At 36.2% G+C, this 27235-nt stretch overlaps 1 protein-coding gene and 1 long non-coding RNA gene across 41 annotated transcripts in view; one reads left to right on the top strand and one right to left on the bottom strand.

Annotated features, from left to right (window-relative positions):
- SORBS2 (sorbin and SH3 domain containing 2) overlaps positions 1 to 27235 on the bottom strand; it is a 143254-nt gene that overhangs the window by 78672 nt on the left and 37347 nt on the right. For 32 of the 40 annotated variants that reach the window (XM_052682542.1, XM_052682539.1, XM_052682540.1 and 29 more), the window contains one exon: positions 21827 to 21895. The exons of 3 other annotated variants lie outside the window; for them this stretch is intronic. The gene's annotated coding sequence lies outside the window, so the exon portion shown is untranslated. Of the gene's footprint in view, positions 1 to 11412; positions 11672 to 21826; positions 21896 to 24099; positions 24151 to 27235 lie in introns of those variants that run through there. 5 more of the 40 variants (XM_052682547.1, XM_052682553.1, XM_052682572.1 and 2 more) reach the window with 2 other exon arrangements.
- Positions 2252 to 7907, top strand: LOC128080420 (uncharacterized). Its single transcript, XR_008206667.1, has 3 exons — positions 2252 to 2360; positions 2762 to 3021; positions 4729 to 7907. It is a non-coding gene; the product is annotated as an uncharacterized LOC128080420 (long non-coding RNA).

Raw genomic sequence — 27235 nt, 5'->3', positions numbered from 1 at the left:
AATTGCATTTTAAATTGGTATCAAGTTAGAGGTAATTAGAATATAAACTTGCACATTTTCTATTATATATTTTTCTAACAATTAACAAGCTTTCTAGATCACTTTTGGGAAATATGGAAAGTTTTGACAAAAGAGGGTCTGATTAGGACATGTCAATCATTTCACCATGATCAAGTAGCTTATTTTACTAAATACACTACTTAACACAAATACTCAAAATTCCATTAACTCAAATTTTTATTTCCCAGAAGATAAAAACAACAACAACAACAACAACAAAAAACAAACAAAAAAACCAACAACAACACCAGGCCGTATACAACCAGTTCTCCATCTTTCTCAACACACAAATTCCAAGAATCATTAGAACTATGTTCCTATTTAAAATCCATCATGTGATAGTTAAATATGAATTCATTAGTCTTCAGGAACTAACAAACACATGACAAAAATTTCCAGAATCTTGAAAAGCAATGATGAAAGTAAAACTTGGTAATTACTTTCATCATTACACTTGAATGATTAAAGTACCATTAATCAAAATTTCCATGTTTATAGAGCATGATACACAATGCATTTCTACATGCACAAATCCCCACTTAAATATCACTCCTTCCAAAAAAATTTTTGAGGAAATAATGTTCATTCATGAGAGCAAAAATCCTTTCCTATTTTTTTTCCTTTTTAAATTTAGAAAAATGCTTCCCTGAAATAGATGTAATTTTACATCTATTTAACAGAGTTAGACCAATTCATGGAGTAAGGTTCTGTAACGTATTCTTAACAATTATGCTGTAGCAACAGAATTCAATTCTAGACTTCTAAACATGCTCATAAATACAAAAAAAAAAACCCTAAATCTATATAAATGATGATATTAATTAAAATGAGATTCACTGGAATATTTTCATCCTTCTTATTTACAAAGATACATAAGCTCAATGGGATCACATAGGCAGATACTTTATCCCTAAGTACTTAAAATTTTCAGACAATTTTGTCAAATTTTGGCAGGCAGCCAGAGGCCTAAACAAATTTGACAGTTTACTGTTCTGTGAGTAATTCTCACAAAGAATACAGATGTTATTCAATCCAAATGGGTGATCTACACTAGATCATGCCAGGAAGAAAAATTACAAGCTATATATGGATAGTCGCTACATACCTTATGATCTTTGCTACAAATCAAACAAGGAAAAATACTTGTTAGAAATCAGATAATGTTCAAAAATTACAAAGGAGGAGATCATGCTGATGTGAACTGAAGAGCCATAAAATGTGAAATGATAATCAGAATACTTTAGTTACAAAGCAAAACTAGAGCAGATTTTTTAACTGATCTGAAAAGACACTAGATTTCTCCAGTTCTGTTGCTCAGTGAACTATTGGTAGCCTTTCAATCTGCATAATGACATCAGACTAATTGCAGAAAGATCAAGCAACAGTTAAGTGGCAATGAGTTTAAACACAAACACAAACAAGGAAGACTCATCCAGAGTCACAGCTGCCTTTTGGGACAGTAATTCCTTTCAGCTTCTGTTAATGTTCACGCTAAATGACTCAGCATTAAATGCTTCAAAGTAACTCAAATGCTGTAAACTTTAATCTTCCCTATGTGCTATAACAAGTGTCTTATATCCGGCTGTTTGTCTCATTAACTCTCACCATGTTTGGCTATATCTGAAGAATCTCAGCACTCCTTTTCATAACTCTGATCCCCTCAGAGACTTAACTGGTTCCACAAAAGATACTTAGTAGCAGCAACACTATGTGCTCACAAAACACAGTAAACTTGCATATGACTCACAAAGAATAGATCAGCTCTGTAACCTTTTGTTTGCATGTTTTCCTGATACTACATTTTGCACTTTTCCAGGATACACAACCATCGTTTCTCATTTCAAATAGCTTTACCCTCCCTCTCCATACATACACGTAAAACAACACATCTTCTATTATCTAAGCATCACTGTTAGACAGTTGAGGGAAGTGATCATACGCCAGTGTGACCTCACCTTGAGCTCTGTGTGCAGTTTGGGTGCCACAATACAGGAAGGACATAAATCATTAAAGAGCAACCAAAGGAGGACTGTGAAGATGGTGAAGGGGCTACAGGGCAAGACTGCATGAGGAGCAGCTGCGGTTCCTTGGTTTGCTCAGCTCAGAGAGGAGACTAACGGGAGGCCTCATGGCAGCCTACAGCTTCTCACAGGATTGGAGGGGCAGCACTGAGCTCTGCTCTCTGTGGCAACGACAGGGCCTGGGGAGATGCAGGTTGGATGTTAGGGAAAGGTTCTTCACCAGACAGCGGGAACAGGTTGCCCAGGGCAGTGGTCACAGCATCAAGCTGCTGGAATTCAGTAAGTATTTGGGAAATGCTCTCAGACATAGAATTTGGTCCTGTGAGGAATCAGGAGTTGGACTTTAATGATCATTGTGGGCCCCCGCCAGTTTGTGAGTCTGTGATCCTGCAGTTTACAACACCAGTACATGCCCTGTACTGTGACTGTTTTAATACCTAATGAAATCCAACATGCTTCAATAAAACAAAAAGCCACAATTTTTTCCCAGGATAAACAATCAGGTAAAGAACTACCAGCAATTATAATCAGTAGCACAGGTAAACTCACATTATTATGAACTGCTAATACTAGCTACCTGTACCTGATAGCTGAATTTCAGAAGTTATAGAGATTTGGTTCACGTTTAAAGATTGGCTGCTTATCTTTCTCTTTCCCTCTCAATTTTAACTGTCCACCAGCACACTTAAGGTCTGCGATTTAACTCATACTCTGCTGACCCTGGAGCAAGCCAGAAATAGCATAACATTAAAGCTCACAGCTTTAGAGAAGAGGGCATACAAAATGCTCAATCTTTACAGAAACAAGGAATGAAAATAAATCTTTTTAATTGAGAAAAAAGTACAGTATTTGACAGAAACAGCCAAGAAAGAGAACAAGGAAGCACAAAAGGAACCCGACAGATGCTGTTTGATACCTGAGGAGCTGACAAGACTGAAACGTGAGTATGAATCTGCAAAGTAATTTGAAATACACTTAAGAACATAAAGGAATTATACAGTTTGTCTTCTCCACATGCCTTTCATGTAATTGTTCGATAAATTCGTATTAGATTGCCAATCCAATTTATTTAAATATATTAGTGGGAGATTTCCAGTACTGAGTTGTCTGGCAATTTTAATTCCAGAAGTAGACTACTGTGGCATTCTAGAGGAATTCAGGGGTAACAGCAGATTTAGACCACAAAGCAGGAGCCACTGAGGTAACCTGTAAAACCTGAGTACCTTGGAAAAAAAATAGAAATCAGGCTTTGAAAGGGAAATGGAATCTGCCCATACAGTGGTACAACAGCCCCTTGACTGATGGTTATCAAAAGCTGTTGCTGAAAACCACTCATGGGAAAAGGTCCCTTCATCTCAGAACTGTCCAGTGACCCACTAAACAAAAAGACCAAGAAAACAAAGGATGTTTATGTTACCATTTACTGTAAATTAAGATCTGTTTATGGAAGGGGTTTTATGTAATGGCTGAATTATTAAATTTACAGTCATTCTCAAATAGACATGGTTTCACATACCAATTAAATCTACTTGCATACCTAAGAAGAAAAATCAGTAGTGGACAAGTTTACTGGTTTGGTTTTTTTTTTTCCCTATAAATTCCCATCATTTTCCTATCAATTTAACTTTTCAGTGACATTTCAAGGATAGTACCGGACCATTTTGTCAAGCAGTCTTACATGGTCCAAGGCACCTTTAGTGCAGGTACCATATGGCATTGCTGGCTATCTTCTTTAATAGAGCACTAGCATTTGGTTTCTATACCTGGTTCTGCTATTGACTTTCAAAATATCATCTTACCTTTATGAGCTTAGCTTTCTTTTCCCCTTGTTTGTAACTTCAGGGACTGACTTCACAGACATACCAGAATGAGATCCTTGTCTCTGCTAAGATGCAGCCTTTCCCCAGTGGGTAGATGTACCAACCAACTATTCCCTCAATTTTTTTTTATTTTTATTTTTTTTAAAAGGTTTCCCTAAATGTTCAATCAAACTTAAAGGAAAAGTCTAAATTTTCGTTAACCATAGCTGCCCAATCCTTTGATCACTGGGCAAATAGTAGCTGCTAAGAGCAACCACTTGCTAAGAGAAAGCGTTAAAAATTGGTAATAAAATCAGTGCAAAAATTCTACAACCACAAAACTGTTCCAACATTATTGAAATAAAAGTGTACCATAAAAATAATTTTCAAAATACTATTTCCCAAGATTATTACTGTTATGGTTTTTCAGATGAGAGTTTGTATAAGCATAACTATACAGCATATGGTTTTCTAACATACAAATTGTTATCCAGAAAACCAAAAAATTGTTACCTATTCTACTTTATTGATATTATATTTACTTCCTGCAAGTAACATTCATGTCTGTAAGAGCTGAGTTCATACTTATCAAGTTAAACTTTATTAATTAAAGAATTGATTTTCCCTCTCAGTTCTCCCCAAGAATTACAGATAACATATTTCTACCAAGAGGGTAAAATACTAAATTACTTGGTTAAATATTTTGGTATTAATAATGCTATTTCACTACTTATTGCTCAGTTCATGTTTATATACATATCTTATATAAATGTAGTACTCTGATATTTGATTTTCCAGTGTGGGGATAAAACATTATCATGTGACATCCACTCTTGCTATTCTTACAGATCTTAAATGAGAAAAAACTGCTCAGTGCTTCGGTTCAGCATTCCAGACAGTGAAGGTCGGAGTCAAGATGATTCCTTATCAGCACAAAATTGCCTTTTCTCAGTTCTGTCTGTATAACAACAATAGGTTGAATGATCCTATGAGTCATGTCACACAGATGTTACCTCAAGAACATTTAAATGGAATTCTCAGTGTCAAAGAAAACTAAGTACACTGACCACACACATTCTGTAAAATGAAAATACTTCTCTATAATCTGGCATAACCCTCCATTTTTTCCAGTGAGAAAATATATGAGAACATGTGTATACATATACACATACACCCACACACCTATATCTTTGGCCTGCAGTCTACAAATATAATGATTAAAAAGCTGTATCTTAGGAACTATAATGATGTAACATAAAATTTTGATTGCTTTAAGCACAATTAATTTGCCTGTGTATAGACAGAATTATGTTCTTCCTGTAAGGGGCTATGCAATAATGAACCTAATGGTAAGCATGTAGCCCCGAACCTCATTTATAACTTAATTTTCCTTGAGGCTTGTATTAAACATTGATCACTGGAACAGCTATGCATTTCACCACATTATTTTTGGCTCAGAAAGATACCATATTCTTAGTGAAATAACAGAGACTGGAAATAAATTTAGTAATTTTGGGTGTCTGAATTAAAGATAATTTTTTGGGTCCATTTTATCAGAATACTTTCAACATAGGTAGTGCTAATCAAACTCCCCCTTCGCACCAACTGTGGGCAGTGTGCCAAACACTTCCCCAGATCCAGCCTGAGACTGGTTCCAGGCATGCAGCAACTCAGGAACAAAGTTTGGAATCACTGGGGAAGAGGACTGAGTACCTGCACAGCACTGCAGAACATAGCCACACAGCACAGTAAATGCTACAGTTGGGAGCTTCCTGTGGTAATGCACAACGTGAATACCCCAGGAGCTGTGTGCGCAAGGACACAAACTAGAACTTGTATTCCATATCATTCATCTCTGCTATCACACACACTGGTCAGCAAATGAGAGAAGGATTGTAGGGCTCCACAACGGAGTACTTTTATTCCTTCCTATTACTGTATCCCATGAGAAGATTCAGCTTGTGCTCTGGATGAGGCAACAGCTTTGCAGAAAAAATAGATGAAACATGAAACCATTGAAGTAATTGCATCGATATAGAGAGGTAGCTTTAATTCCAGCATCTCCCACTCTCAGCTTTTATAACAGCAGCATAAGTGTTTCTCATGCAATCATTTAGATTTTTTTCTTCCTAAAAGATGGAAAAGGTGGCCCTACACAGACACCTGACTCACTTTTCTATTAACACTAATTGCTAATGAAGTTTGACAACTGCAGTAAGCTTTCAGCTTAAATTCTCAGTCCCAGATTCCTTTCTAGACAGTCCTACCTTTGTTGTTGGACTTACTTAAATGCCAGTGTTTCTGTAACTGCCCTCCAAACACAACTCCCCCTTCCCCTGCCACAGGCTGTTTGTCACAGTCCAGAGCTCTTATTCCCTCAGTTTTCAAGCCAAGCAGCCTTTTCCTCTTCAAAACTAGTCTATAGGGGGTCTGAAAGAATAGCAAACACTGCCACTTTAGTTTCAAGCTAGATCTAGTGTTCTCTGTAATAACAATTACATGAATTACACTCAGAAGCATTCGATTCTCAAGTCTAATTTTCTCTTCATGTGCAATGAGGACAGATCTCCAGATATTCTCACTTTGCTAAATCTCTACTCAGCATCAACAAGCAGACTTTTCAAGCACACATAGTTTTTGAAAAAGGTAGAAGTCACATTCCTAATGAAGCTAGGTTAAAGTTTACATCTGTGTTCCAGTTGCTGAGATCCTAACCATGCTAAAATATAGGTCATCAGAATTCTTAAAGTGAACAAAATAATTACACTGTAGAACCACAGCTCCTACTTCTTGCCAGACAACTCAAAGCAGGACATGCTAAATGAGTTTATCAATAATCAGTGCCATCAATCTATGCCAATTGGTTTATAGAGTTTAATAATCCAGTTTCAAAAAAATTGAATAATTTTGTCTTAAGGTTTCTTTCAGCAGTATCATGACAACGTAGCTTGTTTTGCTTCCTAAACAAACGAGTGAAACTCTGCCAGGGGTACATCCCAGGAGTACTGAAGCTAACAGGAATCTTCCACTGGCTCTTAGTGGGTTTAGTACTTGCCTTCAGTGTAATGTGAATTCAAGGTTATCAAATGTACCTGCAGTAGTAGCAGTTACTCTAACCCTGCCACAAGTGCTATTCAGGGCTTCATTGTTCTGCATTGTAAGCATCACTCAACTAATTCATGGAGTGCTAGCATGTAAGATAGTATCTGTTACAGGAAAACTCGTAGATCAGTTACATGCCTTGCTATAATACCAGCTATTCCACCTAATCAAGTGTGGTACGAACAACAGAGAGGATAGATAATGTAAGGGAACATCACAGAATATTTTCCTTTATGAACTACTATTTGGTTTACTTTATTATTAAAATTAAATCCACAAATTAATCTGTCGTATGTAACTTTTTCATGCTATTTTTACAGCTTTTTTTTTTTTTTTAAATTGGCAACAATAAGTGCCATTCCTGTAGCAGATGTTCTCAGTTCCCACACACTTAATTATAGTTTTATAATACAATCACCTACCCTACAGAGCATTGTAATGTGCTGTTCCAAAAGCCTCTAGTACTTGCTCATTACATTCTGCTGCTACAGAGCACCAGTGATTTGAGCTGTACACCAACTCACATCCATGTCACAAGGAGGTAGGCTTCAACTTTAACAGGTACTTCACATGAGCCTGCACGAACAGCCATAATGGCACACTTTGTTTAAAAAAGTTCAGATAAAGAAATTATCATTATGGTAAATCACATTACATAACTTTTATTAACACACCAGTCTACAACTTAGAGCAATTATTCCACTGAATTGCTATTTCAAATAGATTGAAAAATGGAAAATTAATTGGAAACAAATCAAACTTTCAGCAAATTAGGCTCAGAAAAATAAATAAGTTTACTTTGTATTTTTTTCCAGATTAAAAATGATTACAAGTCATGCATGAATTTTAGCTGTTTTTAATCAATTCTGTTTTATAAAATAAGACATAATTCTTCATGTGAAAAAAAAACCAACAAAAAACAAACCCCAAACAAACCCAACAAAATAGTAGCCCAAATTTTAGAGTTGCATAGCACAAACAAACAGTAACAGAATTATGACTGCCAGCTGCACAACACATCTGTAGGTTGAGTCCATAACTCTTTCAGTTGCTTTCACTCCATAATGTATGAAAACCAAGTTTTTCAAACAAAATTCTGTAGTCTGACACCTTTCAGCTCACCTATGAGGAAACACGTGCATTTTGACAGCAAGGCATATTGAGTGTTCTAGCAGCTCCAACTCACTGAGATGCTCCCCAGTACTCCAATGCCACGGTGCTCAAGCTGAAGCAGGGCCCAGCAAACCTCGTGGCACAGTGGCTTTACAGCTACTGGTGTCAGACTATCTGCAGGAGTAATGCAGAGATCTGTAGAGACGTGAGTGAGATGATCCCGAGAGCAGCAAATGCAAAAATGTACTTTAAATTCAAGTGTACTTTAAATTCAAGACATTATATTCAAGTGAAAAGAAGATGACTAGAATAGAGAAGACAAGAGGAAAAAGACTGTGGCAAGGAAAGTTTTTTGTAATATATTGGAAAAATTTCCCAAAATCGGAAAAATTGGTTCCAAATGGAATATAAATTGATGAGTGCCTTTTAAAAACTTATGGGCTACATCTATGAAAATACAGTAGCTGTAGATCTCATTCATAAGCTGTACATCTACTTTTTATGATTTTGTGTTTAGCAGCAACATTATTTAGAATCTGTTATTTCTCAATCATTCAATTCTATAAATGAATTTTTGAACTTTACTTGCACTTATAAATACGTAAGTATTCACATGAAGCAGTCAGACAGATCTGTACAGCTATTGCACAGCAGATGGACAGAGAAGTAAGCTCTTGATCTTAAGTGAAATACAATTGCAGAACAGATCTCCTCACATAGCTTCAGTGAAAGGATCATGCCTACAGAATGTACACATTGCCCTTGAAAAGACAGCAGAGAACCTGAAGACCTCACAGTTCTCTCCAGTGAAGGCAACAAAAACTACCAAGAACATGAAATAACTCAAAGGAGGCATTCTTAAGAATAATAGATTTGTAAAATGTTTTATGATAATGTCAGAGAATTTACTGTGTATCCTGAACTTGCAGAAAGCAAACCAGTCATGATTAATCCATAAAAAATTTAAGGTGCAAAATGAAGTTTTACATAAATTGTTTTAGTGAAAAATAGTCTTCTTGTAAACAAATACTTCCCCTTCCTTATGCTAGTATTTATTTAGTGCCAGTTCAAGATGTTTTGATTTATTTACCATTCTAACAATAAAAAGTCTGCAATTTTCAAATGCTATGTTCAAAATGCAGTAGTAGATATGGCTAAGTCCTCTGTGGATATCTAATGCAAGCTATAAGCTCTGTGTTCTAAAGCTGGATTGCTCCATACTGACATCAGCTGAGTGACACCAGCATGAACAAGAAGAATGGAAGATAAGGATTTATCATTACTTCAGCAATTAATTATTAACTGGGGCTGCGGCATCCAAAAATCACTGAATTTGTTATAAACAAACCAGCAAATGCTTCTGAAACTTGAGCCAGAAGTACAGCTTTAAAAGAATGGGTATCTTCTCCTGTCCTTGGCATTCTAATTTTATACCGTGCACCCTCCTGTCACTCACAACGTCAGTGCTGGCTAACAAATACAGAGTAAGCAGCAAAAAAGACAAAAATATTTACCTGGATCATATCCTCCATCATAATTCAGTGGCTATAGAAGTAAAGCAGCTATTACTTACCCTGTTTCTAATGATTATTAGGAAAATCTCTCCTAAATATGTGTACTTGGACAAAAGCTGGCCAGTCATGTATAACAACTTTTCACTTCCATGAGCATAGAGAACTAAGTGCTGCATGCCAAATTCCTCCAAGGAAAAATTCTGCACATAGTGTAGGTACATAACACCAAAGACCTCTTTTCTGCTAAAAATGAAATAATGCTTAAACTTGATGTCCTCAGAAGTTTTGCAAAAAAATCAACCTCATTTAGGTGGTACTCACTCAACACATAAATGAGTTGAGTGAAAAGGGAGTCCTTAGTATTAAGAAAAAGCCTATTAGTATTAAGAAAAAGCCTATTAGTTTAACAAAAAGCCTATTTGAATATTAGTGACAAGAAAGTCTTACAAATGAACCATTTTCTTTAAGCTTCCCATTATTTTGTCTATTTGTCCACTAACTTCCATTCTCAGAAACAGTGTAGAATGCAAATACTTCTTGCTATTTCCACAGTTGTTATAAGCCAGTGCAGTTCAACTAAGGTCAGTGGCGCCCTTTTAAACATTATCTTAGGATCCAACCCCTTATGCACATTTACTTCTAAAATGTTTCAGATGAAAAAGCCTTGTGTGTAAACAGAAATGGCATGTTACAGAACTTCTGTCACCACTTATGACACCAAACATAGCAGAGGTTTTCTCATTCTCTAATTTAAGCCTTAAGAGGCTATGTAAATACAGACTCCTCCTACATAAGTGATCTATGAATACCCACCAAACAGCATGACTATAGTTCATGTAAACCACAATTTATAATAGCCTGTCTATGTTAAATGGAAAACAATATACGTTGTTATATTGCTATATAGTAAACGGAAGATGACAGAACAACAACTGAAGTTCTACCTGTGCCTACAGAAAGCAGATGCAGGATGTGTCTGAACACCACATTTGCCTGTGGAAGCATTGAAACAGATGCAGGCTGTTCGGTGGCTCTAAAATAATTGTTGGGTTTTGCCATTTTTGGTTTGTAAAAAATAAATTTATGAAGGACTTCACGTACAATTTTTAGACTAGCTCAATCTTCTCCCTTTACAGAAGTACTATTTCCATAATGGCAAATGTGTGTAACAACTTCCTGACCTTGCTGCATGAACACAGCCTGCTTCAAAGATGACGCATTTTTGTTTGTGCTATCTCAAAACAATGTGACATATCCTTCCTTTTTCCCCACCATAGAATTCTGCAATTAAGGAATTACAAAAGAGTAAATGAATTAATTTTTAACTGAATGCAGTGAGTCCAGTTGTAAAAGTAGGCACTTAAAACAAGCAAGAATCCTGCATTTCTCTTCTCAGTAAACTTCTGAGCTCTGAAAGCTGGATTATAGCCACTTGTTTGAAGAATCTCACCTTTGACTTTTAATACAGAAATTCATTCTTTGTAAGAGCTACATAATATCAGAATAACTAGAAATCTGTTTCTCATGTAGAGGATTTCATTTGTAAAAATACTGTTTTAGTGACATAACCGAGGCCATATGCAATTAAACAGCACTTTTGTCAAGCTGCGTTCCAAGGCATGAGAAGATGAAAATTCCTCTGTCCCACTGATCTCGATCTCTTATCTGAGAAAACTTACTACATGAGCTGATAAGCTATTTAAGAACACTGTTGCTTTTTTTCCCCAAAAAAACTCTCACATCTTTTACAAAGTTAGAGGACGCTAAGAAACATGAAACAAAGTCATTTAAAAGCAGTCCTACCTTTTCCTGTAAAAAGTCAAGCATCACAGGACTGAGTTTGTAATACATCCTCACGGCAGCAAGGTTATCGAACCATTTGATTTGTTTGCCAAAACATTAGTGTAGGTGAATAAAAAGCCAAATTGTAGTCAACAGCCACCCTCAAACACCTCTTGGCTGACTGTTTAGCAACTATACTGTTTCACACAGTTTTGCCTGCGTGACTCACATAGAGAGAGGACAGGCATTAACACTGACAGCTGAGCTGTTTTCAGACACTACTGTTGTCACTGCTCATGCAGCAGATTTCCTTGAAGTATGACAGCAGGAAACAAATATGGGTGTAGCTGGACAGGCACACAATTGTTTCGAACTTCCACTGGATGCAGAGTTACCGTGTCGTGTAGAGGTCAGTGCAGTCACAGAGTTTCTCTTGCTGAGAGGTGGTATCCCAACTGCTTATTTGATTCATCCTTACAGCTCCTGTCACTGTTTTCAGGCAGACACAGAAAGTATTTAACACCAGAGACAGGCTGGCAGTAGCATTATGAAAGACATTCTCTCTGCTTTGCTTTTGAAGAGACTTTTAAATAGGTGTATAAGAGGAGCCTTGAAAATTCTTCTCAGGGGATAAAAAGAGGTAATTCTGTAATGTGAGCTAACTTTCAGTAGTCACAAGGGACAACGCGGTGCATCCACTAACAAAATCCTCTCTGTATTAGTTTAGACTGCTGAGGCTTCTGCTAAGCAAATTATCCACAAAGGATCTCAGAGAAAATTAACCACATTGTTTTAGGGTACTTGGACTCCTTTATCAAAGTCAGAACAAGGAATTGCTGTGACCTTTGACAGAACCTGTCATTTTATCATATATACAAAACAAAGAAGGGCAGGAGAAAATGCATGCCAGAAATTGTACTGAAACGTCTGAAATTTTATATACTTTTTGATTCCCAAAGCCAGGTTACTACTCTTGCAAGTTTGGCTCCTTATTCAAAAATAAACATTCTTTGCAACTAAGTGCAGCTGATTTTTTTCACTGGTCATGAGGCACCTTGGCAGTTGCACCAAATGCAACTTAAATCTCACTGAGGCCATCAGACAGAGGGAAATAGCTGCAGAAGGGAAGAGGATTCCCCCAAATACTGAAGGAATTGATCTCATAAAGTTTTCTACACCGGGGATGAACAGCTCAATGCAGCACACAGACTGTGCAACTCCACAGAACAGGATCTGGGAATTGTACTGGACTTCAAGCAGCACACCTCAACAACAGTAAAGGCAAACTGTAGAGGGATGGTGTTAGTTAGCAAGAGCATCACCAGCAGGTCAAGAGAAGTGATCACTTTGCTCACATTGTAGAAATATGCTACAGTGTTTCACCTTTCTTTCAAGGCATGGAATCCAACCAATCTGAGATTATTAATTTTGCAAAGTTAAACTCATTGAACTACAGAAGTAAAATACCTTTACTACTGTTACTTCAATTTTAGATGCTCATCAAGTATATCTCTATCTCTGCTTTGAGTATTCAGGTCAGCTCCAATAACAGTTCAAAAAGTCTTTCATCAGATAAGTAATTTATCAAATAGGTAAAGCATGCATTTTTTGCTATGAAGAAATTGTTCAATAACCAGTCATGTTTCTCATACTGTGTAAGAATAGGCACATCACCCCATCTAGTCATTGTAATCCCCCCTTCATTTGTGTTGTGACACAGCACATTTACCTTAACAACCTCAATAAAATGTTAAGACAATAGAAGGTGGAGCAGAAGTGTCATTACGTATTATTTGGATACCCAGATGGAGCAAGACATCTGTCTTATCTGATGACTATGAAAAGAGACACTGATTTGACAGAAGTATCAACGTGCACAATGCTAAACAAACAAACCCCGTAACAAGCAGGTTAATTGGCAAGCAGGGAAATGCAAGAGAAGAATTTGTTTGGAGAATGAAAAAACTGAAAACAAAGTGAATGTTAAGTAGAAAGAATACAGAGAACATAACAATGGAGAAAAGGAGTAAAACTACAATGAAGTTCCAGACCACACATTTGTTTTTGGCGAGATCACTTCATTACCTTTTAATCCTACCGTATTTATTCTCCTAAGAAACTCAGACAATTCTGATTCTATGATCTTATAACTTTTAACTATCTGTACCTTCTTTCTGATATTTCTTACTTGCTTTTCCCACTCCAGTATAATCAATTTGCACATTTGCAATTTTCAGTGATAGACCATACATAGCTTCATATTTATAGCAACAGTTATTATCTTCATACACAGAAATACTACAAGAAACCCTTTGTTTTTACCAGCCATTAGTGAACTTAATTGATGCTTTCTGAGTAGTCTTTTAAAATCATTCTGTTTAGGGTGATTAGCAATCAAATGTACTAATAAAGGTTGGGCTGCAGCATATTTTAAGCACATATGCAGAATGCATGTAAGAGTTAGGAAATACAGGAAGTCTGTCCTTCTGAACATAAGTTCCAGAGCTCCTGGTTTTAATAGCATTAGTTCACACAGCTAGGGAAAATACTGCACTGTTAAAAACACTGTAATTGTTTGTTTCTTAATTAATAGCAAGCAAAGACTGCACACAAGGAGGAAGGAACATTAAATGATCTTTACGATCTCACCAAGAAAACAGCAGTCAGAAAAGAAGCTTAGGAACATAAAAGGATTTTAGACATCCCCTGAGTGCATCCAAAATTACTGCATTGCATACAATCATGTGACTGAAGGTGAACATTGTAGAGATAAGGGAGAATTGCATTCTCTGTAGCTTAGCTTTAGAATACAACTGTCAAGTTTCATTTACAAGAAGCTGTACCAGCATCTGTTTATAGTATATGACACAAAATCTTAGCATGTGCAAGCTCATTTTTGGCACAAACTTAAGTCAACTGTAAGGTGGTGATTTTTTACAGCTGTTTTTGAAGCAGCAAACAGAAGTTCCTAGAGTGATGTCATGAAAATCATGATTGTAAAAGGGATCAAAATATATAAACCTACCTGGCCAACTGTCATAGGATTTTCAGCACTCCAAACTTTCTGACATAAAGGCCACACAGACATCAAATTAGAGCAACCTATGACATATTTCTATTCTCCTCCATAGGGCATTTAAATACATTAGCCATGCTCACACATTGACTAATAGCTTTTGAGACTCATGTTCAACAGCTATAGCTAATTTATTAGCTGTCAAAACTACCACATCACATTAACAGCTCACAGCACAAATAACAATACAAAGGCAAATGGCCAGCTCTATAGCAGCTGTTATAGCTAGCTTTTCACTGCATATTTTCATTGTAAACTGTAATTAAAGGAGCTTGGTTCACTTTTGACAGTGACTTTTTTTTTTTTTTTTTTTTTTTCTGTTTAAGTAGCAAAAAAACCTCAAGCAACAACACAAAACTCACCGACTCTCCAGCTCCCTTCCCCCATCAGCAGTCAGTGCAAGGATCAGGACCTCAATATCCCAACATTAAAAGGCAGCCCCTGGGGAACAGCACTGTGACTGCACCTTGCCTTTCTAATACGGGCCAGAGAGAGGAGAACCATGCATATTTGGTAGGCTCTACTGGCAAAAACTATCTGGCTGAGAATTTGCACAACACTGTTATCACATACTTTTGTTTTTTAAATTATTATTCTTTGCTAAGGCCTTGAGAAGCAGGGCTAGTTTCCTTCCTACAATTTTGCTGCATATCCTTTGATAGCCATTACTTCTCTTCAGTCTGGAGGTGTTTCCCCCATCAAATAGTCAAAGTCACTAATTCCATATGCACGTAGTCTACACCACAGAAAACCACTTGTGATGTAGGGCTGGATTAGTCTCTCTTCCACTTTACAGAATAACTACAAGAGTCCTAAAGCAAGGACTTCATTCTAGCAACTTGAGTGGGACTAAATGCTTCAGAACTCTTTAGGATTGAGTACTAAGCAAACCTGTTCCTCATGATAGAACAATTTGTGTTTGTTAAGCAGTGGTCTAGAATTATCTGAGTTGTGTTATTTGCACTTCAAATGAACACAGTCTCAGGGAAAACGCTTCAGACTTCACATCATTCTTTCCAACTTCTCTTCTTCATATTACCACATGCAGCCATCACTATCTACCTTCTCACAGTCATGTAAGGCTTTTAACCGTGAACATTCCCACCCTTTTGCCTAATCTCTCAGCCCTCCATAACTGAAGTCTTTACACTCCTTCTTCACAATGCTTACAGAACAACAGATTATTTCAACACAGTAGAATTTCTCATAAGGAGCCTGTATTCTCTATACAGAAGCCATCTCTCTATCTTCCCTGAAGTTATTATGCTAAATTCAGTATACTTCTCTTAAGTCCTATGTAAAGTTAACTGTAAAAGTACATCTACAATTACCCAACTGGTTGCTCTTCAATCCTCCTTGAAGTGTAGACTTCTCTTGATTCAGTGTTATTAAATCATACTGTTGTTCCCAGTCACACTAAGGTAACCAATGATGACAACTTTTAAATCCATTTAACAACCTCTTTCATAAACACTGATGTTTTGCCTGTGCTTTTTTATTGATTATCTTCATAAGAGGACCACACTTGCCCCACCTATGACAAAAATAGATGTGTTTTCTGATGAAATCAACTTAAGGGGCACGTCACAGTATATTGTGCTCACACTTCATGGCATTTTCACACAGTTGAGTCCAATAGGCTGCTGGCAGAGAGATTATCAGAAACTCCATCTTAGGAAAAGCATTTTGATATTCCTAGTACTGGTAACACACTACAAGAAACTTAGTAACTAGTCAGACAAGATCAGACAAGATGGCAATACAGAGCTCCAAATAAATTCCCAGTGTCTACCATACATTCAGTTCCACAAAGATCATCAGAACACAGAAAAAAAATCAAAATTATAAGCAAAGCAACCCTGTTCTGATGTTTTCACAACTTTGTATTGCCTGTGTGCTTAGTTATCCTATGCAGGAAAGAAAACTTTCTTCTTATTTTCAGCATATATAGATCTAGATCTCAGCATCTAATTAAAAACAAACGAAAAGAAAACAGCAACAGGTGTTGTTTTTTTTTTTTTTACAAAGACCTTGTGCTATGCAATTATATTTTTTAATGGAAAATTTTCATTACAGATCCCTTGCCTTTGGGCTAGTCCTATGAGTACTACAAGCACCTACTAATAACATGTGTGTCTAATTAAATCATCCCCAAACTGCAAATGTGCAAATCACTTTTTGTATATAGACAATTGTTTCACAAGATTCATTAATCCCTTTCATTTAAATCTTTCCATCCTGTCTGTACTAAGAGGAAATAAGTATTCAGATCATATTTGAGAAAGGTGTGTCAGAAAGTCATACAGTTTTCAAAGTGCAGATCATAAGGAAAAAGAAGAGGGAGTGCATTCTGAGTTTTCACTTTCTCATTAAAAAAACAAGAAACTAACCAATGCAGGGCAAGGCCACAAGCAGGATTCTGCTGCTGCCTTGCCCACAATGAATATGGTTGAGGCAGTGCAGCACCTATGCAGATCACGTCCCTCAAAGGAGCCTCAGTTAACCTTAGTGCTATGATTAAAGGCATCTTCACTGAAAATCCACCTACCCCTAACTGGACAGGTAGGCAAAGAGGATACTTAAGAGCTGGATAACAGAAAAGAGCCTGAAAAGAATTTTGTTTCCTTAGACAGATGAGGCTGCTGCACACACAAGCCTTACCTGGAGGAAGCAAAGATCCCCAAATAACCTTTGATTTCCACAGGCTCACAAACGTGATATCATAGCTTTGAGGCTTTGTACCAATTCTGTGTTTTGGTGCTGTGTTATGCTACAACATCACAGTAACACCACAGTGCAAACGCTACATTTGCTTAACAGACCACTGCCTGGAATTTAGGCACACTCCATCCGGAATCGCGCTGTTCCTCTGCTGACTGTTTGGCACAGCACATGCCATGTGTACACATGAAAAGGAGGCCAAGGGAAAGCCAAGTGGTAATGAGAACTGGCAGCGAAGAAACTGATTATTTATCAGTTCTAGCCAGATTAAAAAGACTTAAAGTGAAAAAATAAAAATATTTCCATATGGCACAAGTGTTCTAACATGAGACAATCTGCAAAGTGAAGATAAACTACTGCCTTCTGATATTTTCTATTAATAACTGAATTGAGGCATTTCCTGTCACGGCACTTAATGCAGTGTGTTGAACAGACAGATGCAGTACATACCATGAAACATCGGAGTTTTCAGATTCATCTGCCTGAAGTTATAGGATTGTTTAACACTAGAACTGCAACAGATTTCCACTTATACCTTTCTAACTTAAAAACATCACGACTCTGATTCAAAGTCCTTAATATATGCTTATAAATTCTATGCTTTCTGTGGCATACAAGCATATGCTTCTCTGTACAAGGATGGGATTATTTCCAAGCTAAGTGTAATCACGCACTGTAGGAATCTGCCTGATTTTGGTCTAGAAAAACTTCTGTTCAGCAGACTTATATATAAGGAAGCAGACATTTTTTCTTACAGTTAGCTGAGTCCAGTTCATTTACCTTAAAAGAACTCTAAACATGTTTTTGGCAAACATAGGAACTAGAAAAGCAGCTTTAACCCTGCCTTTTTGTATCAGCGCGAGTTCAGGAATATTTTTATACTTTCTGCTTCGTCAAGCATTTTGTACAAGCTTTTTCTTTTCTTTAATTCATTCCAAGAAGTTCTACTCCAAATATTTTTTCCATATCTAGCCACAATATGTTGTTTCTTTTCTAAGAATAAACAGTAATTCAGTTTACAAAAATGTCAAACTCTTTGATGTGAATGTATCTTTATATAGTAAAAGCATCCAAAGCTGCCTTGTCTGGTATGTAGTTATAAAGGGGCAGCCTTGTTAGGCAGGAACCTATAAAGTCCAATTTCCCTACATGCCTGACTGGTCACACAGAAATTCCCAGTATGAACCACAAGATTATTTATCCTTTGCTTCTCTTTTTATTTATTTTTAATTGTACTAAATGAGAACTTATATCTTTGACTCCCAATATACTTAATACACTTGCTTAGGCGAAAGAATCCTGACGATACCATATCAAACCCGCATCTTCAGCAGTCGTCAGAGGATTCAGGCATTAGAGTATTAGAAGTTGTAGCGTTTTATGAGATGGGGGAAGGATCTTTCAAATTACCTGTCAATTTCAAGAAAAGAATAACAATCCAAGAAGTTGGTACCATTTGATACTGCGTTACTGATTGTGTCTGATGGCAAAGATTAAATTATGTTCATATTGAAACCTGTTTGCATCAATTGCAAACTGGTAGCAATTAATCTTAAAAAGCTTGATGCACCTCTGAATTCAGAAGAGCGTTGCAGATTTCCCCTCAGAGCAATAAAAATGTTATGACTTAAAAACTTAATCATTTATTTTAATGCTATTAAGTATTTGGTACACACCATAGCCTAACAAATGGTCCAAAAAACCTAACAGCAGGTACACTGTAGACTATTTACATGTTCATAGGTATTCTCTGCTGACAATTACCAGATTTAGAACAAAGTATTTAACCTACTCAAGGAAATAAAGGAAAACTGTACCAAATACTATTGAGAGTCTTAGTAGTACGTTTTTGCCTTAAGGCAAAATTGTTACTGAAAATATTTTGCTAAAAAACAACAAATTCAGAACAAAACAGCCAACAAGAACAGACAAATATGCCAAAGCTTTCAGTATTATTTAGAGAGACGCAGTACAGTCCTTGAAGAGGGAATTCACAAGCAATTTCTTAATAAACAAGAGGCATACACAAAGATACCAAAGCCTGCTGTCTCATTTCTTGCAGAATGCCTAGGGACACAACCATATAGGTACAGAAAATTATCCCAATTCTTAGATTGGGATTCAGTCACCTGAAGAACTTAGACATGTAATAAATTGATTTTAGTGTACACAACTTTTAAAGGGTATGTAACATACTGTTGCCTATTGTTCAGAAACGCCAAGCTGGCTTAACAAGCTAACAGGTTGCTAAAGCAAACTACAGCAGAAAAGATAATTTTTAATCCTAAGAACAGCACAGTTCTAACATTTTACTTAAGCACAGCTTACTAGTGCAGGTATGGCTTACTTTTCTTTCCTAGAACCACACCTTCCTGCTTGAATATATGTATGTCTTTACAGACTCTAAAGGAATTTCAGAAATTTCATGCTCTCTCATCTGGAAGAAAACATAGAAGACACTGTATTTCTGCACTGAAGTCAGTAAATTCTGACAATAGAGACATGGGCCTTGGCTCTGTAACATTTTGGAAGCAGTTTGGTCTATGTGATAAATGGAAGCATGCCACTGTACCCTACCAGTCAGAGAAGCCTAAAAGGAAAAAGCATGGAAGTGCAACACATTTAAATCATAGAGCTCTCTTCCTCTTATGTGTGAGGGGTTTCTGTTTTGTTTTGTTTTTGCTTTTTTTTATTTTTTTTTAGGCTAATATGCACGTGTTTAACATCTGACCAAATTCTTTGTTAAGATTCTAGAATCAAAGGCAAAGCAAGAAGTTTGGACAAGTGTTTTTAAATAAACAACCTGCACATGCCCAACTTCTTGCACTGCATGACTTCTTGAAGCCAGGAAAAATTATGCATTCCTCTGCACAGATCACAAACACCACAACATGTGGGAATATAAACAAATTCTACTGGGTGATTCCATGAACTATCAGGAGCAAGATTCCATTTCATTTTTTGAACATGGGCTCCTTAAAATGTATAAATGGAACTAGTTTATAATGGAACTAGTTTAACAACTCAATGCAATATTGAGTGTAGGTAACTGTATGGCTATAGCTATGTGCCTCCACCCTGCAACTGCATGCATATAAAATATATAAACAGAGGGATACCTGCATACAAACATAATATAAACCTATACACAGCATGCCAATGTCAAACATTTGAAAGACTGTGATTCAGGGCCATGAATTGCTTCTTAGAATGCACTTGATATTTTCATTCAGAAGAAAATGATAGTGAAAATAATGAAAAGAAGAAAAGAAAATGAAAATGATTCTCCAGTAGCATAATACTGGAGAAAAGAAACTAAAACTTTCCAAATGTTTTAGGAAAATCTTTGGATAAAATTACAAACTCTAAGATTATAACACTTGTGTAGCTAAGCGTTAGGTTGTCTTCTGGACCAGGGACAACACTCGATTTTTCCTGTTCAGGTGACAGTAGTTAAATTTCATGGGATGGTTTAATTCATGATAATCTCTTGAGCCAATCTCTGCTAAGAAAAAGCCCAGACCTAATGCTTCTGTAGAAGGCAGTGAGAAGCAACATTTGAAATAGCTGCAAAAGCCTACAGACACATTTATGGAACAAATTCCAAAATGCCATCTTACAGTCCAGCTAAGGTCAAAATACACAACAAAATTCTGAGGGTGGTGACAATCAGCATATGGAAAAAATTTCATTTCTATTTTTGTTGGACTGATATAGTAGTTTGAAAAGGAAGTTAAAAATCAGAATCACTGATGCCATCTGAAGAGAGGCATATAAGTGGAGGGAATTATTTTAAAAAGTACATTGTCTTGCATATTTTATACTTGTATATTTCTATTTGCCATAACTTTTGAGTGCAGCAAATTTAAATATAATTCAGCTATAAAAGATGGCATGGTCTTAGGAACTTCACTTATTTCAGATCACTTGTGTCTATCATGATATATAATTCTGTCATTCTGAGAGGCATACTGAACAAATTCAATATACTCTATTTCAAAACTGTACATATGATTGTATCTCAAAATTGAGTTTTTAAAATACTTTTTTCAAGTAGCTTTAAAATACCTCAGTGCCAGCCATTTTACACAGAAAACAGAAATGAAATATTAATCCAGTACTCCAAAATTCACATTATTTACGTTATGCAAAAAACAGCTGTTAAGAGCTCCAATTCTTAACACAAGTTATTCTTCTTGCAAAATTGAAGCGAACTCCTTTGAGATGATCAAAAAGTTACACCACAAAGGTAAAAAGCCCTTCACTGAACTTGCCACAATCACGTTACTAAAATATCTGATGCATCATTGCATCGGTGCCATTGACCACTTGAAAGACTGGTTGATCATATAAATTTATGTACAACTTGCCAAGGAAGGACATTCAGAATGGAATGGAAACACAGAGTTTACTTGAATGTTCTAATAGTGAAAAATCATTTTACTCTTCAGCTTTCACCTCTTTTTGTTTGTGAACATAATGTCCCTGTGTCTATACAGGATTACATTGCGTAATGATTTCCTATTGACCAGTTAACTGTGGCTCAGAACAAGTCAAGGTCGTATATTTTTACGCCAAGCCACAGCTATATCCCTGAAGTGCTCCATCAGTCACGTAAAATCAGAATATTGCTGATACCTTGTTAATGAAGAATTTGCTTCAAATCAATGCAGTCCTCTGATAGGCTCCTACTGGAATACACAAGAACTGAAAAAAAAAGAAAAAAAAGAAATTGAAACTTTATGGTTCAAAAAACCTTATCGTTTTTTTCCAGTAGTTTAATTCATAACCAAAATATATCTTTCCCAGGTTCATAGAATGATAGAATTGCTGGGTCGAAAAAGACCTTAAAGATCATTGAGTCCAAGCTAACCACACTACCCTAACTCTAACAACCCTTCACTAAATGATGTCCCTGAGCACCACATCCAAATGGCTTTTAAACACATCCAGGGATGGTGACTCAACCACCTCCCTGGGGAGCCTATTCCAGTGCTTAACAACCCTTTCTGTAAAGAAGTTTTTTCTGACATCCAACCTAAACTTCCCCTGATTGTAATAGCTAAGTATAATTTGGGACAGCCTTGACCAGTCCATAGATGAGTATACCCAAGTGCATAATACAACGTGCACTTACTGCTTCCAGTGAAAATTAACGATGATATTTACATATACCCAAAGAAAAACCAGATGTAAATGATATATTTGTATAAGCAAATTGGCCAGCATATCAGAAGTAATGTATGCAATTATTATCATATATGTGAAATGGTCTGTATAATTACAGACCATTCAAACATTCAAAATGTTTGAAAACACAGCCTGTATCTTGATAAATGTTCTGTATGCCTCTGTGCAAGCTACTACTCAACTTGACCTCAAGCGTAGGTCTTTTCAGATCTTAGCCATGTCTTTATATTCACTAGTCCACCTGTCATGAATTTTGCCTGCCAGCCATTGTTCACAGATGCTCATCAGACAAGCTTATTTGTATTTAGTTATGGGGTGCTACTTGTTCAGCAGCTGCCCTCAGTGAGAAGTTTTTTAATAGCGGCTGTTGGGCACTGATGATATTAAGCTGATGATATTATTTCTAAGGGAAATAACATTCTTGATGGAAAAAAAAAAAAAAAGAAAAAAAGAAAAAAAAAAAAAGTGTGGTTTCAGCTTTAGAGATCTTAGTTCTCACATTTTTCTTGTGCTAAGGGTGTGATCTTAGGAACACTAATACAGTTTCTTAAAAAAAAAAAAAAAAGAAAAAGACTGCAGTTCTTTTTTTTTTTTTTTTCTTTCTTTTAAATAAAAGACTATTACTATCTTCTGAGGCACACTTTCATAATATCAGCAACTTCAATGCTACTTATTTTGTGTTTTCAACTTAAAAAGTAGATTTATATCCTTCTCTTTAATAAAAGTTGTGGTTCTTTCTTCACTCAAATTCTCTTTAAAGATCAATGCAATGTAATATCCTGTAGATCAGCCTTAAAGTAACTATACAAGGTCTGTAACTCAGAACAATGACCAACTTGTGGATCACAGCTAACTGACATTTGCTACAAAGTGGATGCCTTTCAGTTGAGAGGTACATTAGAAATGAACTCTTTTGAGAAATGCTGAAAGAGATGAATGCCTTATCATCAGCTGTTCACAAGAAGGAATTGGGAAATAGATAACAAACATACTTGAAACAGAGAAAATCTCCTATATGAGATTCGCTTTGGTAAATCTGAAAGAGAATGGAATCTGGTTGTATATAGCTCTAGGCAATCAGCAGCTCCAAAAGTGAGGTAGTTTCTAATGCAAGAAGAAATCCTAAGTTTTGAGGAGTCTCCTAATAGGTTCTTCACTCCAAAACTGGAGATGGTGGACAAAAATCTTCAAAGTTCAATGTCTACCTTCTAAATATAATTGCTGCCCTTACTTGTAAAAGGCAATAGGTTTTGTACTGACCTGTTTGACTGAACTTAAAACACTGACAAACTAACAAAAATTCCTTTTCCTCCATGTAGTTATGTAATTCAATCCTATGTATGATGCCAGGAACCAAGAAATATTTGCCTAGACTAGGTAGATTCAGCAATCTCCTCAGTAACTGTTGATTTATACAATTCTGTCCCAGATACAAAAGTTTCCATGCACAAATCTCTAGGCCCACTACTAGCAGTCATGCAGTTTCTGCATTTTCTGAATTTGCCTCCTATAAAAACATCAAAAGCCTATTCTGAGCATCATCAATGTTAAGTTACAAGACATATTCTTGCTATATCTCAGGTAAAGTTGGTCAAATAGAATAACATTCATACAAAACTTAATAAAAAACATTCCCATTCTGTAATGAAACATTTTTTGAAAACTCTTTGTTTTCAAAGGCCACAGAATTCCCCACTCCCTTATTTTCCTTTAGCAATTACCTTATCTGGTCTGGTATCATTCTGACGTCCTCATGTCACTAGCTTAGAGCGCTAGGAGAGTTAATACAGTTAATTAGAAAGCACTCAGGAACCATGCTCAACAGGATGAAAAGCACCACACAAAAACCCTGCACTGATTCTCCTGAGAATCTGGAACCAGCTTTTTTTTTATTATTATTATTATGAAGACCCCTCAGTGACAACACTGCCAAGTACTTCTAGTCTGGCTTGCTTACAATTGCCTCATGCTAATACTATGCCTGTCCTTGTGCTAAAATAGTTACCAGATTACATGCATTTGGGAGATATGAGTGCAGACAGCTAGCCTGCTGTAACAAACAGACCACACAAAGCATTTAACCAGAGAGAGAACACCTAAGGGTCTGCATGCATTTGTTCCATCCAAAGATAGTGCTTGTATTACAGCACCCTTATTAAACCTGAATACCTGCAATCTCTTGTCAGTTGTTATAATGCTGAACAACATGGGCCATTGACAAACATAGAAGTTACTCAGAGAAGATTTTAACAGCCAGCACTTCAGGATCTCATGCATGGATGCTCTAATTTTCGAGCTCATCACTTTACTAGCAGGGATGAAATTACTCTGTTATGTTCTTAATGTCTAAGAGATGGAAATTCAGATGTCATTAACATACTGCACACACAGCAATCTGCGCACTCACAAACACTATTTGTTCTCCTTTTGCTCCTCAGTTTCAGAGGGACAAAACTGCTTTCTACAGTGGTATTCCATGCACCATTTTAAATCTCATTGGCAAATACTTGACTCATTTCCAACACTTCCATTTACATTTAAACTTTGAACGGATGCCACAGACTTCAATTCTTAATTTTATCTTCATTAGTTTGCAAAGATATTTTCTTTGAGGTTTGGAGACAATCACAGAAATTAATTTCCCTTGAGCACTGCTTCATGGGTTTTAGCGAATGCTGGCCCTAATTTTGACATTTGTCATTAGAAAGAAGTCACTGTGCCCTATGTTGAATCTGGAGATACTATTCTGGAATCGACACCCCTTCCCTCCCCTACACACAAAAATATGATTGCAGTTCCTCCCTCTGAATCCTGAAATGAAAATGAAGCCTCAGCATACATCTAGAAAATGTTACATAGTAATGAGCAACTCCAGACCACCACTGGCTGATAAGTCTTTTCATTCACCTTGATTGTATCATTCTTGTTTGGTTTGTTATCATGGACTACTATACCAGAACACTAAAGATGCAGTGCACAAGATCGTCACATGTAAAACACATCATATCACTTGTCACATTTAATGAATACAGGTATTAAAGTTGATAAGTGAAACTTTAGAACGTTTCAGGAGGCATAATATTCCCAGGCAATTTATCACTTTAAAAGGGTAGTCTTTAATATAAATTTTGATTCCTGTGTATAAGGACAATGGAAAAGTGGCATGGTAAGTAGATAAAATTTCTATTTAGAAAAAAACATTCCACAAGAAAAAAATCTCTGTGCAGGTTTATTCAACCATGCATGCCTCATGTTTTTACTACAGCACATTACCCACAAACAATTTCTCCATCACTGAATACACTCAATTCATCAGTGCTTAATAAATATTTGAGCCTAATTGAACTTAATGACTTTGTCAGCCTTTGAGATGGCACTGCAGACCAGCAAGAGGCTTTTTTCCTCTTGTTTTTCGACTTTTTTTAGTGCACCGCTTGATTTAAAACCAAAATTCTGAAGACATGCTTAAGGATAAGTGAAAATGGAAAAAATCTGTTTTCACTATCAAGAAATACCAAAAGGGGCAAGTTAGTTATGCAAACCACGTTGCTCTCAAGAAGACTTCATTAGATACATCCCAGCTACCAAAAAATTCTGATAATTAAAAGCAGCTCAGCATCCGTGGGCTACTTGAAATGAAATCCAGGTATTCATACTGTATTCTATGTATTCTATAATTGATTATGCATTTGCAATTGAAGAGATACCTTATTTTTGTTGTTTCGTCAGAGATTATGGATACCTTTCCTGCTTTAAGAAACAGCCACTCTTTTTCAAATGCTGGGTTGGATTTGTCTGACCACAGCTTATTACCAAGCTATCAAAAAAACAAGAACAAAAAACAAACAAACAAACAAAAAAAAACCAAAAAACAAAACAAACAAACAAACAAAAACAACCCAAAAACCTGGCATCTTAATTGTCTGCCCCAGAACAGAAGGGTTTTGCATGCTTCCCTTGATTCAGTTTCCCCTGACACCCACTCCACAGCAGCTTCATGTCAAGAGAAACAAATACCACATACTCCAACTTCTGGTGCTACTCGAGAGAACTTTTATCTTGAGGACTTTTCTGGTACCATTTGATATCAGCTCTGTTTCATTTGAAACATCTATGCAAAGCTTGAAAATATATTCCAATAGTCCCATTCTCAGAAATTAGGCTAGTTCCAGAGACAGAATGTTTCATATTTCATCTTAATTTCATTTTAAAGGATTTTATTTTGAAGTATTTAACTACCTTCTGTTAAATGGCTGATAGTGGCAATACTGCTGAAATGTGCTGTTTCTGGAATTGCTATATGCATGCAATAAAATAAATTAAAACTACTGTAGATGCCTGATGAAACAACTGAAAATGTTTAGATTAAATTTGTTTTAAGTACCTATTTTTTGCTAGAATTGCCTTACATAAATGATTTAGACTAATTTTCATCTATCAGCTTTGCTTGATGGAAGAACGTTGCCTCTGACTTTCTTCCTTGACTGGTTTGTATTTTCTTTTGTCATTGCTCGCATTCTCTTTTGCCTACTGCATAATTTCCAGGATTTCCTACCTGTTGCATCAGAAATTTCTAAACTTGACAGAAATGAAGTCTGCATTAAAAAACATTACTGTGAATATGAATAAGCAAATTCATTATGCACTGTACAAGTCTAAAAATATTTGACTTTCGGTATCTGACACTGCTTTTAATATGATCCGTGGGGGCTAAATATGAAGCAACTTTCATGTTTATAAGTTAGTTGTTAATATAGAAATTTTTTATGTACTCAACTTGAATAAAGGTTTGCAGAAAGTCCATAAAGCCATACATATATTCTAAGAGGACTATTGATTATTATTTTTTTTTTCTTA

The sequence above is a fragment of the Tympanuchus pallidicinctus genome, unplaced genomic scaffold, assembly GCF_026119805.1.
Source record: "Tympanuchus pallidicinctus isolate F22 unplaced genomic scaffold, pur_lepc_1.0 scaffold2, whole genome shotgun sequence".
In the NCBI taxonomy this organism is placed as follows: Eukaryota; Metazoa; Chordata; class Aves; order Galliformes; family Phasianidae; genus Tympanuchus; species Tympanuchus pallidicinctus.
This window is presented reverse-complemented; position numbering and strand designations above follow the sequence as displayed.